The 14,570-nt window shown below is 46.5% G+C and overlaps 1 long non-coding RNA gene across 1 annotated transcript in view; it reads right to left on the reverse strand.

Moving 5' to 3' along the window:
* The window catches only part of LOC149873985 (uncharacterized), a 15,815-nt gene continuing 1,245 nt past the window's right edge, over positions 1 to 14,570 (reverse strand). The window contains exons 2-3 of the long non-coding RNA XR_016443208.1: positions 12,684 to 14,366; positions 1 to 7,640 (exon numbers count right to left, since the gene is read on the reverse strand). This is a non-coding gene — a long non-coding RNA (uncharacterized LOC149873985). The remainder of the gene's footprint in view (positions 7,641 to 12,683; positions 14,367 to 14,570) is intronic.

Here is a 14,570-nt window from a genome sequence, read left to right on the forward strand (position 1 = left end):
CAATACTTTGGTTATTTATAATCATTGCTATAAACTTTCAAAGGCTTAACAACTGATCTCAGAGAGTGCATTGCAGAGACTGCTCATCAAGAAAAGTGTTTTCTGATGGTCCATGTTATTCTTTGAGGATGGATGCTTCATCTGGCTGGCTGTCATCCTCTCTCGTCTCTTGGTTATCCAGTATGTCCAGAAGCAAGGGGTTTTTCAGTATTTTTTACTGGACAAACTGTATCCTTGGGAGAGAGACTGGAAAGCTTCTAGGCACAAAGTGCCCTCCTCCATGTCTATTCAACCACACTCTCAGGCCTGCTGAGGTGTCTTAGCCCTACCTCCCTCAATCAGTTAACTGTCTTGTTATTGTTATTCAAACCACTTTCACCTCCATCCCCCTATCCTTTATATCTAAATTCCCCTCTATTTAGAAATTGTGTTTTCTGCAACTCCATTCATAGCATTTGATAAAGCAGGCTTTCACCTACAAAAACTTAGTATCATAGTACTTAGGGTCAAAAGGGACCTAAACAGATCATCAGGTCTGACCCCCTGCCCATGCAGGAACAGGTGCCAGGATCATATCACCCCAGACAAATATCTGTTCAGCCTCCTCTTGAAGACCCCCAAGGCAGGAGAGAGTACCACCTCACTTGGGAGCCCAGTCCAGAGCCTGGCAGCCCTAACAGTAATGTCTTCTGATGTCCAGCCTGAACCATCTCTCTAACAATTTTTGGCTGTTATTCCTAGTAATCCTGGGTGGTGCCTGGGGGAACAGAGCTTCCCCCAATTCTCACTAGTTCTCCCTTGTGAGTTTGTAAATGGCCATCAGATCCCCTCTTAGCCATCTCTTGTGGAGGGAGAATAGGTTCAGGCGCTTTAGCCTCTCCTCGTAGGGCCTGCCCTGCTGCCCCTTGACCATGCAAATGGCCCTTCTCCGGACCCTCTCAGTGCTAGCCACATCACTCTTGAAGTGCGGCACCCAGAACTGGATGCAGTACTCCAACTGTGGCCTGACCAATGCTGCACAGAGGGGAAGGATCACCTCTCTGGACCTGCTTATGATACTCACATTCATCCTGGAGTCAGCAATGACTCCAAGATCCCTTTCTGCCACCATGTTGACAAGAAGGGTGTTCCCCAGCCTATAGGTGTGTTACTGGTTCCTTCTCCCTAGATGCAGCACCCTGCGCTTGTCCTTGTTGAATTCCATCCTATTGTCATCCACCTACATCTGTAATTTGTCTAGATCCAGCTGGATTCTGTCCCTCCCCTCCAGTGTGCCCACCTTGCCCCAAAACTTGGTGCCGTCTGCAAATTTGGACAGTGTGCATTCCACATCCAGATCACTGATAAAGATGTTGAACAGTACTGGCCCCAAGACCAAGCCCTAGTGGACTCCACTACCCACATCCCTCCAGGTCGAAAACAACCTGTCCACCACCACTCTCTGGGTATGACCATCTAGCCAATTTGCCATCCATCAGACTGTGTAGGCATCAGTGCCAGTCACCAAGTTTTTTTAAGAAAATGTGGTGGGAAATCACGTCAAAGGCCTTCTTAAAGTCCAGGAAGACGGCATCCACCCCTACACTCTTGTCCAGGGACTTTGTGACTGGATCATAAAAAAGAAATCAAGTTAGTCAGGCAGGACCTGCCCTCAATGAACCCATGTTGGTTGGCCCTGAGCATTACCTCCCCTGCTGGCCCTTGTAGATATGCTCCTTGATAATTTTCTCAAAGGTCTTCCCAAGAACCAAGGTAAGACTGACTGGCCTATAATTGCCGGGGTCCTCCTTTCTCCCCTTCTTGTAAATGGGGACCACACTGGCCCTTTTCCAATCCTCTGGTACCAGGCCAGTGCCCCACAAGTGCTCACAGAGCTGTGCCAGGGGCCCCGTTATGACCCCTGCCAATTCCCTCGGCACCCTCAGGTGAAGGGCATCTGGACCTACTGATTTAAACACACCCAGCCCCTCCAAAAGTTCCCTAACTAGGTCATCCCTGACCCTAGGCATGGCGGTGCCTCTCCTGGGTCCGTCCGCAATTCTAGTGGGGGAGATGTCTGGGTCCCCGTTCAGGAATATGGAGGCAAAGAAGTCAGCTTTTTCATTTGCCACAATCACCAGATTGCCATGCCTATCTTGTAGGAGCCCCACATTACCTGGTCTTCCTATGTATTTGAAAAAGGACTTTTTATTATCCTTAATTCTTGTCATTAGCCCTAGCTCCAGCTGAGCTTTGGCCTTCCTAGTAGCCTCCCTGCAGTCCTGAGCAACGGAGGTGTAATCCTCCTTGGTGATAGCCCCTTGCTTCCACTGTTTGTACACCTCCTTTTTTGCCCTCAGGCACCCCTGGATGCCTTTGTCGAGCCACAGGGGCTTCTTAGCACTTCTGCCCCCCTTGGGGTGCATTGGGACTGACTCCCTGTGAGCTCAGAGGATCATCTCCTTGAGGAACAACCACCCGTCTTGGACTCTCATCTCATTGAAGCTCCGAGAGCCCAATGCTTCTCCTACTAACCTTTTTAGCTTACAGAAGTACACCCTCCTGAAGTTAAGGACCTCTGCCTTGCTGCTTTTCACCACCCTGTGCTGGATAGTAAATTTCAGCAGGCAATGATCACTGCTGCCCAGGTGGTCGAGTACCTGCAGACCCCTCACCAGGTCATCGCCTGTGGCAAGGACCAAGTCCAGCAAGACATTTCCCCTGGTGGGACTATGCACTTCCTGGGTTAGGTGGAGGCCCTGTATCCCGGCTAGGAAGCTAGGTGGGACTGTGCACTTCCTGGGTTAGGTGGAGGTCCTGTATCCTGGCTAGGAAGCTACATGAGTAGTAGGACCTGGCGGACTGCTTCTCCCAGCAGATGTCTGGGTACCTTAGGTCACCCTTAACAACCACATCCCTTGCCTATACAGCCTCCATGAGCTGACCTAAGAATTCCAGGTCCGGCTTGTCCCCCTGGTGAGGCAGTCTGTAGTAGACGCCCACTAATAGACTCTGTAGTAGAGATCCTTTCCCCATGCCCTCCCCTTGCATTCTTACCCAGAGCGCCTCATTTTGCCCCTTCTCTGACCCCATTCTGATGGAGGACGTGTATTGCTCTTTGACGTATAGCACTACACCCCCACCTCTTTTCCGCTCTGTCTCACCTGTACAGCCTGTATCCCTCAATGTCCACTGCCCAGTCATGCCTCAACTTATGCTTCTCTGAACCAGTTTGTCTCTAAGGGTAGAAACAGATGTTGTCAAATGAAGTTGATCATCTGTCACAGGATACATCCTGCCATAGCTGATTTCATTTTCTTGGGTGAAATGCATGTTGCCTATCATCCCACATCAAGCAAGGGCCCGATGTGTGACAACAGGCCATGAGTTCATGGGTGGATCTAGAATGTTGAAAAGGGTTGTACAGACAGTATGGTGCCTCAGCACAGATCCTGGGTGTGGAGGCATAGGGTGCTGGGAGTGTCCCAGGTCCTACATTATCCTGTCCTCCTTGTGAGAACTTGTACTGACCTGTGTCTCCATATGAAGCATAGGTCAATGTGGGACCAAGTGTGCATCCCAGCATGGAGGCACAGCCCTAACTTTCCCCACTTACAAAGAGGTGACCTGAGATTTCCTATGGGCACATCTCTGTAAGTGAGGAAAGCCAAACAGCTGTTCAGAGAGCTTGAGGGACCTGTTCATGCATGGGAATTCCCAGGGTGCTGAGGATCAGGCCCCTGGAGCATCTGGGGTGGCCAGAGAATGTGGCCGGATCCAGGTGGCCCACATTCTCTTGCCACAGTGCAAATAGACATATGTGGCAATAAAGTGGCCGTGTTTTACACTAGCTTGTGTTGCAGCCACTGATGCGGTACAACAAAGAGTTAGAGACATCTATTTGCTCATCATTTGGGCCATGGTAATAAATGTTATAACAGCACATATGTGACATTGAGCAACGTTTATTTCTACCCTAAGATTATGGGTTTTGGGTTGTAGCTGTGTTGATCAAAGGACACAGGCAGGCAAGGCTCTTTGGATAGATGTGATCTCTTTTATTAGAACAACTGAGTAGCTGGAAAAAAGTTCTTTGCGAGCTTTCAGGTGCAATCACCCTTCTTCAGGCATAGAAAGTCTCTGCTGTTCTGAGACTCCAAGGAATGAAAGAAGCTAAAAGTGTGACAGGATGTCAATGAAAATGTAAATAGGTAGAAATTAGGAAAACAAAAGGTAGAACAGGAAAGAGGGGAAGGGAGGGGGCGAAATGAGGGGGAGAAAAAGCCAAAGGTGAGTAAAGGAGACTACAGATTTTCAAGGTAAAAAAGAGGCTCTCTGTGAAAAAGTAAATAGCTAGAAATTAAAAAGACAAAAGGCAGAAAAGGAGGGGAGGAAGGGGGGAAACAAAAGTGCAAGAGGTCAAGTCTAGCAGGTATCTTGTGAATCAGATGACAGGCAGTTTGTAATATGTCATAAATCCAATGTCTATATTCATTCCATGATTTTTTGTATCCAGTAGATAGATCTATGAAGTGAAGTTTGTAGGCTTATCTACAAAAGGTGTTTTGTAAGTTCCCTTTGAGGATTATAACTGACAGAATGGAGAGGGAGTGATTGTCTTGTGAGAAGTGGGCCATCCTGGTAGAAAATATGAGACACAGAAACTGATAGACATGGTTATTTAGAACAGAGGCTCAGTGTTTTTGGTGGGCTCCCTGAAAAAAATATTATTGAAAATAAAATCCTGACTCCCTCCCTTGTGGCTGCTGTGGCCTGGCTGTGCAGCCTGCCAGGGAGGAAGGAAGAGGGGAGTGGGGCTGTCCATATGGCAAGATGCGTTGACCCAACTGCCTGACACAAGTACAGTGGAATTATTTACTCCACCACAATGCATGTGTAGACAATGACTAGGGCTGGCTGGGGCATAAGGGTGCTACACTGAGGGGGCTGCCTCCCAGCTGCCTCTACACTGTAGCACTCTCATGACCCAGCCAGCCCCTCTGCAGCATGTTGAGCCAGAGGAGAACAGCTCTGGGCTGGCAGACTGACCCCCTGGGCTCCCTGCCAGCTGGGGCTGTATCACCCTGGTTCAACATACTGTGGTCCTGGGTGCACATGTAAATCCTAAGCCCAGGAGAAATAAACTCCAGTGCAAATTACACTGGAGTGTATTGCATTGCATTAAAATTTTGTGTAGATGCGCCCAGGCACAAATCTCCTGTGGCTAGTCAACAAGTTGGAGAGGAAGGATTTTCCCAAGGTATTGCAGCACTTTTTAAAACTGCTCATGAGATGCTTTTGCTTTGAGTGTGCACATACAGTTGGATAAGATAGGCTGGTTGGAGCATACAGCAGTGGCTCTCATAAAGAACACCAGATTTTCCAGAATGGGATCAAGACAATCCCCCTTTCTGGAATGGAAGGGAGAGAGTTCAATCTGTTTCAGTCCTGCTTACCTCCAAATATTAAAAAACAATGAATTGCATCCCCCCCAGCAAAAAAAAAAAAAAGAGCGAGAGAGATTAACTTAAACTCAGAGAAAAATAGTAATTAACAGAAAAAATATTGAAAATAAAATCCTGACTCCTAAAAATTTCTAAAAATATAAATTAATAGAGAAAAATAGAGATTAACTTAAAGTCTACTCAGCACTGGTAAGATTGCAGCTGGAGTACTAGGTCCAGTTCTGGGCACCCTACTTTAACAAAAACATGAACAAGCTTGAGACAGTCCAAAGAAGAGCCACCCATATGATCAGAGTCTTACATGATAAGCCATGCAAGGAAAGGCTGAGGGATCTGGGACTCTTCAGCCTGAGGAAAAGAAGGCTGAGAGGGGACCTGGTATGAGCTTGCCACTGCCCTAGGGGAATACATCAAGGGTTCAGTGAGGAACTGTTTACCAGGGCACCGGAGGGGAAAACCAGGAGTAATGACCATAAACTCCTGGAAGATCTATTTAGGCTCAACATTAGGAAAAACTTCTTCATAATCAGGGTGTCCAGACTGTAGAATAAGCTCCCTCCAGGGGTGGTGCAATCACCTACCCTGGAAGCCTTCAAGAGAAGACTAGACAGTCACCTTGCTGCGGTCACCTGACCCCCAGTGGGCTGGACCCGATGATCTTCCGAGGCCCTTTCCAGCCTTACAATCTATCAATCTATGAATCTATAAACATTATGAGATTCTTAAGAGATAAAATACTTGATCTTTAGTTATTTTTAAGGCATTGCTTCAAGAAGTAACATGCTTAACCTTAGCTCAAGCTCTGCTTGCTTTTTTCCTCAGACCTGAAGAAGTGCCTTGCACTTGAAAGCTTGTCTGTCCATATCTATCCCAACCCTGCAGCTGAGCCAATAAAAAACATCACCCACCAAATTCCTTGCCTTGTGCATGCTTATTCTTTGCTTTCTGATTTCTGAACCTTTACAGTCAAATTTGCTTCACACTTCCAAGTTCTTCTCTTCTAGTCATGAGGACCGGAAATACATTTGAATAAAATTAAAATGGAAACGTTTCCAGACACTGAGGCTTTGAGACAGACACCAAATATCTCAATATTCACTACAAAAATCACCAGCTAAGCAAAACAGCTATAGCCTGAACAAAAACCCCTGCAACCCCTCCTCTGCTGTGCTTAGGTCCAGGTTTTTATGACTGAGATCAGAGGAACCCATGCTTCTCTGATAGCCATACAGGCAGTCCTCAGACTTACGACACAATTGGTTCCTGAAAACCGTGTCTTAAGTCAAAACGTTGTAACTTGGAACCAATTTTCTTATAAGAAACAATGTTATAAATGGGAGATTGGTTCCTGAACCAAGGCCTGATACCCTGTTTTCACCAAAAATACCCCAGAATTTTGTACTCGATCAATTATAGATGAGTAATATAGCTACATTAATGTATTTATATTGTAAATAGCAATCATATTGATTTGGAAGGATTTCTCTGAGGTGACTTTGCTGGACTTTTTGAAGGGCTCTTGGTTGGACTTTTTGAAGGGCTCTTGGCTGGAGTCTTCTCAGGAGTCTTGGCTGCAGGTTTTTCTGGAGTCTTGTCTGCTTTCTTAAAGAAAGTGTCCAAGGAAGTTTGGACAGATGTTCTCCAGGGAGATGGGTGACACAGCGAACCTGTTTGCTGGCATGGCATCACATTGGATCAAGAGTTGTAAAGGTGAAACTGATGTCACAAAGTTGAAACAGGGTGCCAATTTATAAACCTTGTAAATGCAAATGTTGTAACTCAAAATGTTGTAAGTCGAGGATTGCCTGTACTGTGGGTGGGAGGTAAAGGACCTGTCACCCTTGGGCAAGGGCCTTAGGTATCATTAAACTGGTGCAAAGGGCTGTGCAGACACTGATTTAATTGAAGCAAGTTATATTTTTTTACTTTAAGCTTGCTGGGTGGACCTCAGAGATAGCCACTACTTTTCTTCCCATGTTTCCAAGGATTCATGGGAAAAAGCCCTTCCAGCTGCTCTGGCTCAATGACTACCTTTACTGAAGCAGAGTGTGTGCCTTCTGTCTGGGAGGAACCAAGGCTCCTAGAAGGAGGTGTAGAACCTTTTCCTATGTCTCTGTTTCTGGCTTTGGGAGAGAAGGTGAGTCTTCCCTTGGGAGGAGGGCTTCTTTTCTTGCCTTCTGTTCCTTTAGGTATTACCTACAGATTCAAGTGCTTAAGGTTAATGTCACCATTAGATTATGTAGGCTGACTTCCTGTGTAACACATGGCATTAAATTCTACCCATCTACCCCTACACCATAACCAAAGATTTCTTTGATTGACTCAGGTCTTCCAGAAGGGCATTCAGTTATCATGCAAAGACATCAATAAGTATATACCTCTTTCCTTAAGATTTTGTTCCAGCCACTTGCACTTGTTAAATTTTTGTGCTTTATTTCTAATCCAAGTGTCTCCAGCTTCAGCTTCCACCCACTACTTCTTGTTCTGACTTCCTCTGCCTGATTAGAGAGCACTTTTTGTACCCAGATTGTTTGCTCTGTAAAGAAGCTTTCAATATTTTTGGTATATTTAACACATTAAGCTCTTTCAGTTTCGTACTCCAAGGCACTTTCCCCAACCCTTGAATCTTTTTTTTGTGGCTATTTTCATTCAGTACCCCCCTTCAGTTGTTAACATCTCTTTATAACCTGAACATTATAATCAGACACAGTGCTCCAGTACTGGTCTCATTAATAGCATATACTCCTGCCCTGGTCTGCCCCTTGCAGCACCAAAGGAGAGTTCCAGGTGAGAAGAAAATCCTTTCCCCTCACTCAGGCCCTCACTTTAGTCAAGTGACCCCTCTCCACTCCTCTTGGATCACGCTACTCAATTAGGTGACCTGGCCAGATAAAATTCCTAGGGGGGAGGAGGGAACTCTCTTTTCCTGCCAGTGGGCATCTTGAAATTACAAGCAACATACTCCAGCCAGTAGCCTGGTGATTTCTTTAAGTAGAAACCTGGTAACCTACCAGGAGTTAGGAATTATGTATAGGCAGGTTGCATCTTGAAAGGGCTACCGTATTCAATATCTGTAAAGACTCAAGTTGCTTTTGTTTGCTCAAAGTGTATTTTGACTTCCTCATCCAAACCCCCCGCCCCCAATCAATAAAGGTGTTGGGTTACATCCTGTGTTGTTGGGCACCGAGAGAGAGAGGCCTTCCACCTCGTGCATGGCCTATAAAGTTTGTCTTTTTATTTTCCCTCAGCTCTTCCAGATGCTATCTTGGGATGCTTCATGATGAAAGAAGCACCCAGAAATATAACTGTGGTCAAAGCATGCCCTAGGTTTGTGAGGTATGTGTGCCCCAGTGTGCACAGAGCCCCGCCAGAGACCAGTGCCTGGGTGGTGGCAACATTATCCTAGACTTGCAGGGATTCTCCAGGAACTGGGACAGCCGGCTGTAGGCTCCCCAAGGGAGACCGTCAAAGCGAGGTTTTGGGCCTGGCACAGTGAGGCAGGTGTGTTTGCGTAGTAGTGCCCCCTACTGTGCCACCAGGCTCCAGCTGCAGCTGCCCAGGTGCCAGCCCTGGGCTAGCAGGGGAGTGTTAGAAATATTATTAAAAATGCATTATCAATAGCAGATTTAGGGAAAAAAAAAAAAAACACAGCTGCTACCCCTCCTTGTCTCCTTAATGGGAGAGGGAAGGGGGGGGTTGGAAATTGATGGGAAAAACCACCAAAAGCCCATTGTACTAAGGTATCACTCCCTCTCTGTCCTGCAAATTTACTATCTCTTTGTTACACTAAATCACACTTTCTTTCATGACCCCACATTCCTAAGGCTAAGATAAGAGCAAATGCCATTTTTGCCTTCAGGTTGAACCTTGAGTAACCTTGGGTTCCATCCACGCACGCGTGATAGCCTAATGCATATTAAGCCTACCCGCCCCGCATACTTAAGTAGTTAATTATAATGCACATGGGACGTATGAAGCGACATGTTTACATATATGTTTGTATGAACCGGAAATGAGTTGTAAAAATTCCTCCTTCTACACACGTGGTCAGGAGAGGGGGAATAAAAGCCTGCTAATGATTGTGCTCGGGGGCAGAGTGATTGATCTTTTGTCTCTCTCTCTGACCCTATTTGCAAATATATACCTTTTGTGTTGCTAATAGAGTGTGTCTGTGAAGGTCTTTTTCCACCTCCCGAGAAACGAACCACGATTTTTATATCAGGAGCATGGGGGTCAGCCCTGGGCTCTGGCTGGTGGCAGCACTGTGGCTAGCAGGGGAAATAGGGGTTAGGCCTGGGCAGTGAGTGGCTGCGTTGGGTGGTGGAGAAGCTGGCTAGGCCACAAGGCTCCTGCAACTGCTGAGCTGTGTGGCTAGGCAGAAGGTAGGACTGTGGCCTCCTGCTGGCTGAGGTGACTAGGCACAATTTATGCACAAGTCAATGTTTACATGCATGTTGCTGTGCACTAAATAATTCCAAAGTATTTACAAGTACTAGCCTGTTTGGAGTTTTAGTTTCCTGAGGCCTAATAGCACTGTATGTGTAGATGTGAGATGTGAGATGTTTACTGCAGGTCTTGTCAGACCAACCTGGTGGCCTTTTACGATCAGGTCACCAAATCATTAGACACAGGGGTTGCTGTGGATGTAGTCTTTCTGGACTTCCGGAAGGCTTTCGACACTGTCTCTCACCCTGTCCTCATCAAAAAGCTGGGAGACTGTGGTGTTGATGCCCACACAGTCAAATGGGTCGCTAACTGGTTGGAGGGCCGCACCCAGAGGGTGGTAGTGGATGGGTTCTTCTCGACCTGGAAGGACGTGGGCAGTGGGGTTCCGCAGGGCTCGGTCCTCGGGCCCGCACTGTTCAACATCTTCATCAGTGACTTGGATGAGGGGGTAGAAAGCACCCTGTTCAAGTTTGCTGATGACACTAAGATGTGGGGGGATGTGGGTGCACTAGAAGGGTGCAATAGGCTACAAGCTGACCTTGACAGGTTGCAACGGTGGGCGGATGAGAATAGGATGGGGTTCAACACTGATAAGTGCAAGGTGTTGCACATGGGGAGGAAGAACCGGCACCACACTTACAGGTTGGGGAACTCCCCTCTTGCCAGCACGGAGACGGAAAAGGATCTTGGAGTCGTCATTGACTCCACGATGAACATGGGCCAGCAGTGTGGGGAGGCAGTCAAGAAGGCCAACCGTACCCTGTCATGCATCCACAGATGCATCTCGAGCAGGTCCAGGGAGGTGATCCTCCCCCTCTATGCGGCACTGGTCAGGCCGCAGCTGGAGTACTGCGTCCAGTTCTGGGCGCCACACTTCAAGAGGGATGTGGACGATATGGAAAGAGTCCAGAGGAGGGCCACTCGTATGATCAGGGGTCAGCAGGGCAGGCCTTATGAGGAGAGGCTACGGGACCTGAACGTGTTTAGCCTCCACAAGAGAAGGTTAAGGGGGGACCTTGTGGCCTGCTACAAACTGGTCAGGGGGGATCAGCAGGTATTGGGGGAGTCCCTGTTCCCCCGTGTGCTGCCAGGAGTGACCAGGAATAACGGTCACAAGCTGGCGGAGGGTAGGTTTAGATTAGATATTAGGAGGCGCTACTTCACAGTCAGGGCGGCTAGGGCCTGGAACCGGCTTCCAGGGGAAGTGGTGCAGGCTCCTAGCCTGGGGATTTTTAAAAGGAAGTTAGATGAGCACCTTGCCGGGGTCATCTGACCCCGGTGCTCTTTCCTGCCAAGGCAGGGGGTCGGACTAGATGATCTACCTAGGTCCCTTCCGACTCTAGCTACTATGAAACTACTATGAAACTATGAAACTAATTAGCCTACTCCACAATAAATGTCTTGTCAAGATGCACCCAGTGACTACTTTCTAGGATGTGTGGGTAAGGTCAGCATTTCTTCTTTCTTTATGTATGACCACGCATATTATTACAGTATACCTTTTTTGAATAGGCTCAGATTCCCCAGCTATCCACCATGTCAGCACACAGGAACTGCAGGTACTGCATCCCTTGACAGGATGTGAACAAGACTTCCAGGACAGAGCTGCCTGCCTCCAAAGTCAAGAAGGACCAGGATCAGGAACAGCTGAGGCTTCAGTCACCAGGCAAGTTACACACAGAGGCAGGTAAGGACCACATATGTTATTCTCTGTGATTAAAGCTTTGCCAGGGCAAGAAATGTCTCGTTGGGGCTCCCTGCAACCCCCAGCACCTCCTCCAAAGAGCCTAGGAGTTGGGAGGGTGTCTCTTGATGAAGAACCATCACTGCCTATTGGCCAGGGATGGCTGGCTACTGCTAACCTATGCTGCCTGGCACTGGCTCTGTGCCCAGTCCTAGTGTTTTGTCTATTATACTTAGAACTTTATCATTATCCTTTGCCCTACCAGCCATGCATCTTTCCTTAATGTCTTTATCATGCTTTATATACTTTGTACACTCCATAACTTCTAAACTTCTATTTTTTTATATTTGTTCTAATTGGAAATTAATTTTTTGAAGCATGAAGTGTATATAGATATTATTTGTTTGGCCTGCCCCCTGTAATCAGGTCATGATCACTGGCTTTAGGCAGGAATCAGCTTCCAGTCCAGAGAGTATTTCTTCAGTTTCCACTCTCCCCTGTTCCCATATTACTCATCCTGCTTCATGTGGTGGCTGTGGCAACCATTGCTGAATCTGGTTGTCCAAGTCCTCAGTTACTTAGATGTTAAAAAGTTTAGAAAGCAATGCTTCTGCCTCCAGACTAAAATATCTGTATATTCTCTTCCTGCCTGGCTACCAGTTTGCACTTTGTGCATCAAATTTTTTTCTATCTTTTGGCAGAAAGGATATCATAGCACATCTGAGGGCAGCCACAGTATCCCTCAACATCCATGCTTGCTACATGGCAAAGAGCCAAACTCAAGCAGAAGGAACCGCTGTCCCTCCAGAATCCTGTTTGCTGCCTGTTTGTCTCTTCAAGGTTTCTCTTGGCAACTGACTTATATACTGTATCTCACTGCGACATTTCACCCCTTCTTAGTGAGAAATTAATCACACCAAGAATTCAAAGGCTGGGTCCACAAAAAAAACAAGAACAAAAAAACCCAAAAAACAAAGATCTCTTTCACACAGTCCCCACACAAATGTGAATGGACCTCTCTCACTTGACCTGTTGAGCGGTCCAAAACTCTAGGTACAGGATGTGCCCAGATACAAACAAACAAGAAACAGATTAGAAACTCAACTCACAAAATCCACTCGTTTCCAAGCTGTTCCCTCTCAAATTCTCAGACACAGGCTCTGGGCAGCAGGCACAGGAGTTTTTCTCTTGGATACAAACCAACTTTGTGTTCAGTGTCAACAATTCTATCTGCCAGCTTTTCCTGATGCTTGGAACACCTGGGTAGTGTGTCACTCTTGCAGATACCAGAGGTGGAACCAGCTTGTTTCCAGTGCTCTGACCTTGTCCCCTTCCTTTCTTCCCTATGTTGTTTGCCTTTGGTAGTGCAAACAGATGGAAGTTCAACTTCCCCGGCTAATGCTGTTCAGTTTTTAAAGATCACCTTGGACTGAAGCGTACAGAACTTATCCCTATCATATGGGCATCTTCTCCTTTAGGGGATCCATACTGCCATAGTTTTGCCTCCCAACTACAATGATTTGGTTAGATCCTTCTTGCCCTTTGTTCATGTAAAGCTGAGAAAGCTGAAGCCAAAAGGTGCTCCATCTTCAGACTCACTCAGGAGCTACTGATGGGGTGTCTCACTACAGCATTCTGAACTCCACACTCTTACTCTCCCAGGGAAGAGACTGTACATCCTTCCACATCATCCTCAAATCCTTCAGAGACATCCCTACAAGACTGGGTCAAGTCTAAGCAAACAACAAACTAACCACCCTGCCCCAAGAGGACTCTTCAGAAGTTAAATTCAAACTTCCATCTCCATTGAGTATCACCAGGTTAAATAAAGGCATGATTTTAACTGATTTAGCTAAACAAGAGCAAAAGGCTGTGTGAACTCTCATTGTGTTTAAATAACTTACTTATTAAAGCCTTCTCTAACAGGTATGTTTTACCACTTGTACTGATACAGTTATACAGGTTGTAAGAGACCACATCCTGGGGATGTTGCGCTCATTTGCTTGCTCTCCACTGTGGAATCTCCCTTAGTTACCCACTTGTCATGCCGTTATGTTCAAATAATCAGAAGAGAGAAAAGAAGGGAGATGAGATGTCCATCACAATTAGTGGTAGGGCTCGTAGGCAAGACTTTTCTTCAAAGAGCTTCACCTTCCCTACACCTTACCCTCACCACACTTGCTCACGCCATTGGTCTAGTATTCTGGGACTTGATGAGTAACAATTCCCTGTTCACTCTGTCCACACTCTGCATGATTTTATAGGTGTCTTGTCATATCCCTCCTCAACCTTCTCCTTTCCAAAGTGGATTTTCTCTAGCTGCCAAAAGTATATCCAGGTTCCATACTGGTAAAGTAAAAGTAAGACCAATGACTTTGTAAACCTTAACTCTCATAGAGACCTTGATTCCTTGTTGCTTCCAACATGAGTCAGTTGGTCACTTTGTCAAAGGCTGCAAAAAACAGCTTCCTTGTCGATCTTAATTTGATCTGCCAGCACACTGCACAGGTAGCAGAACTCATGAGTCACAGGAAATTGCTCTCCACTAAAGCACATGCAGTAGGCCAACATTTAACTCTTGCTGGGTACCAAGAGTACCAGCTAATGCATGACCTCAGTCTTCATTAAACTAATTGTGAGCCTAAAGCATTTTGTGGATGCTGCAAAGTGGGCAACCAGGTCCTGTTCAAGATGTATCACTAATACACGGGCACCTGTGTAGGGAAACTCGTAGGGTAGGCAAGTTGTGAGTCTTGATTTCACTTGCAGTCTTGGAGCACTGGTTATTCCATCTGAAAAAGAATATTGTATTCAGAGATTATTGCATTCAAAGCATATTGTAAAGAAGATTGTATTTGTGTTGCAAGGGGCCCCTTGTTCCCTGAGCAGCTGTAGTGCTGATGTCTACTTCCACATGGTGACTTTGAGGGAGTTAACTGCAGTTTTCATCTGCATATCACCCCCCAAAGTTTCTAGTTCTAATCCCAGCTCTGCTG

Source organism: Crocodylus siamensis, chromosome 1, assembly GCF_052110815.1.
Source record: "Crocodylus siamensis isolate JL-2025a chromosome 1, ASM5211081v1, whole genome shotgun sequence".
Lineage (NCBI taxonomy): Eukaryota > Metazoa > Chordata > Crocodylia > Crocodylidae > Crocodylus > Crocodylus siamensis.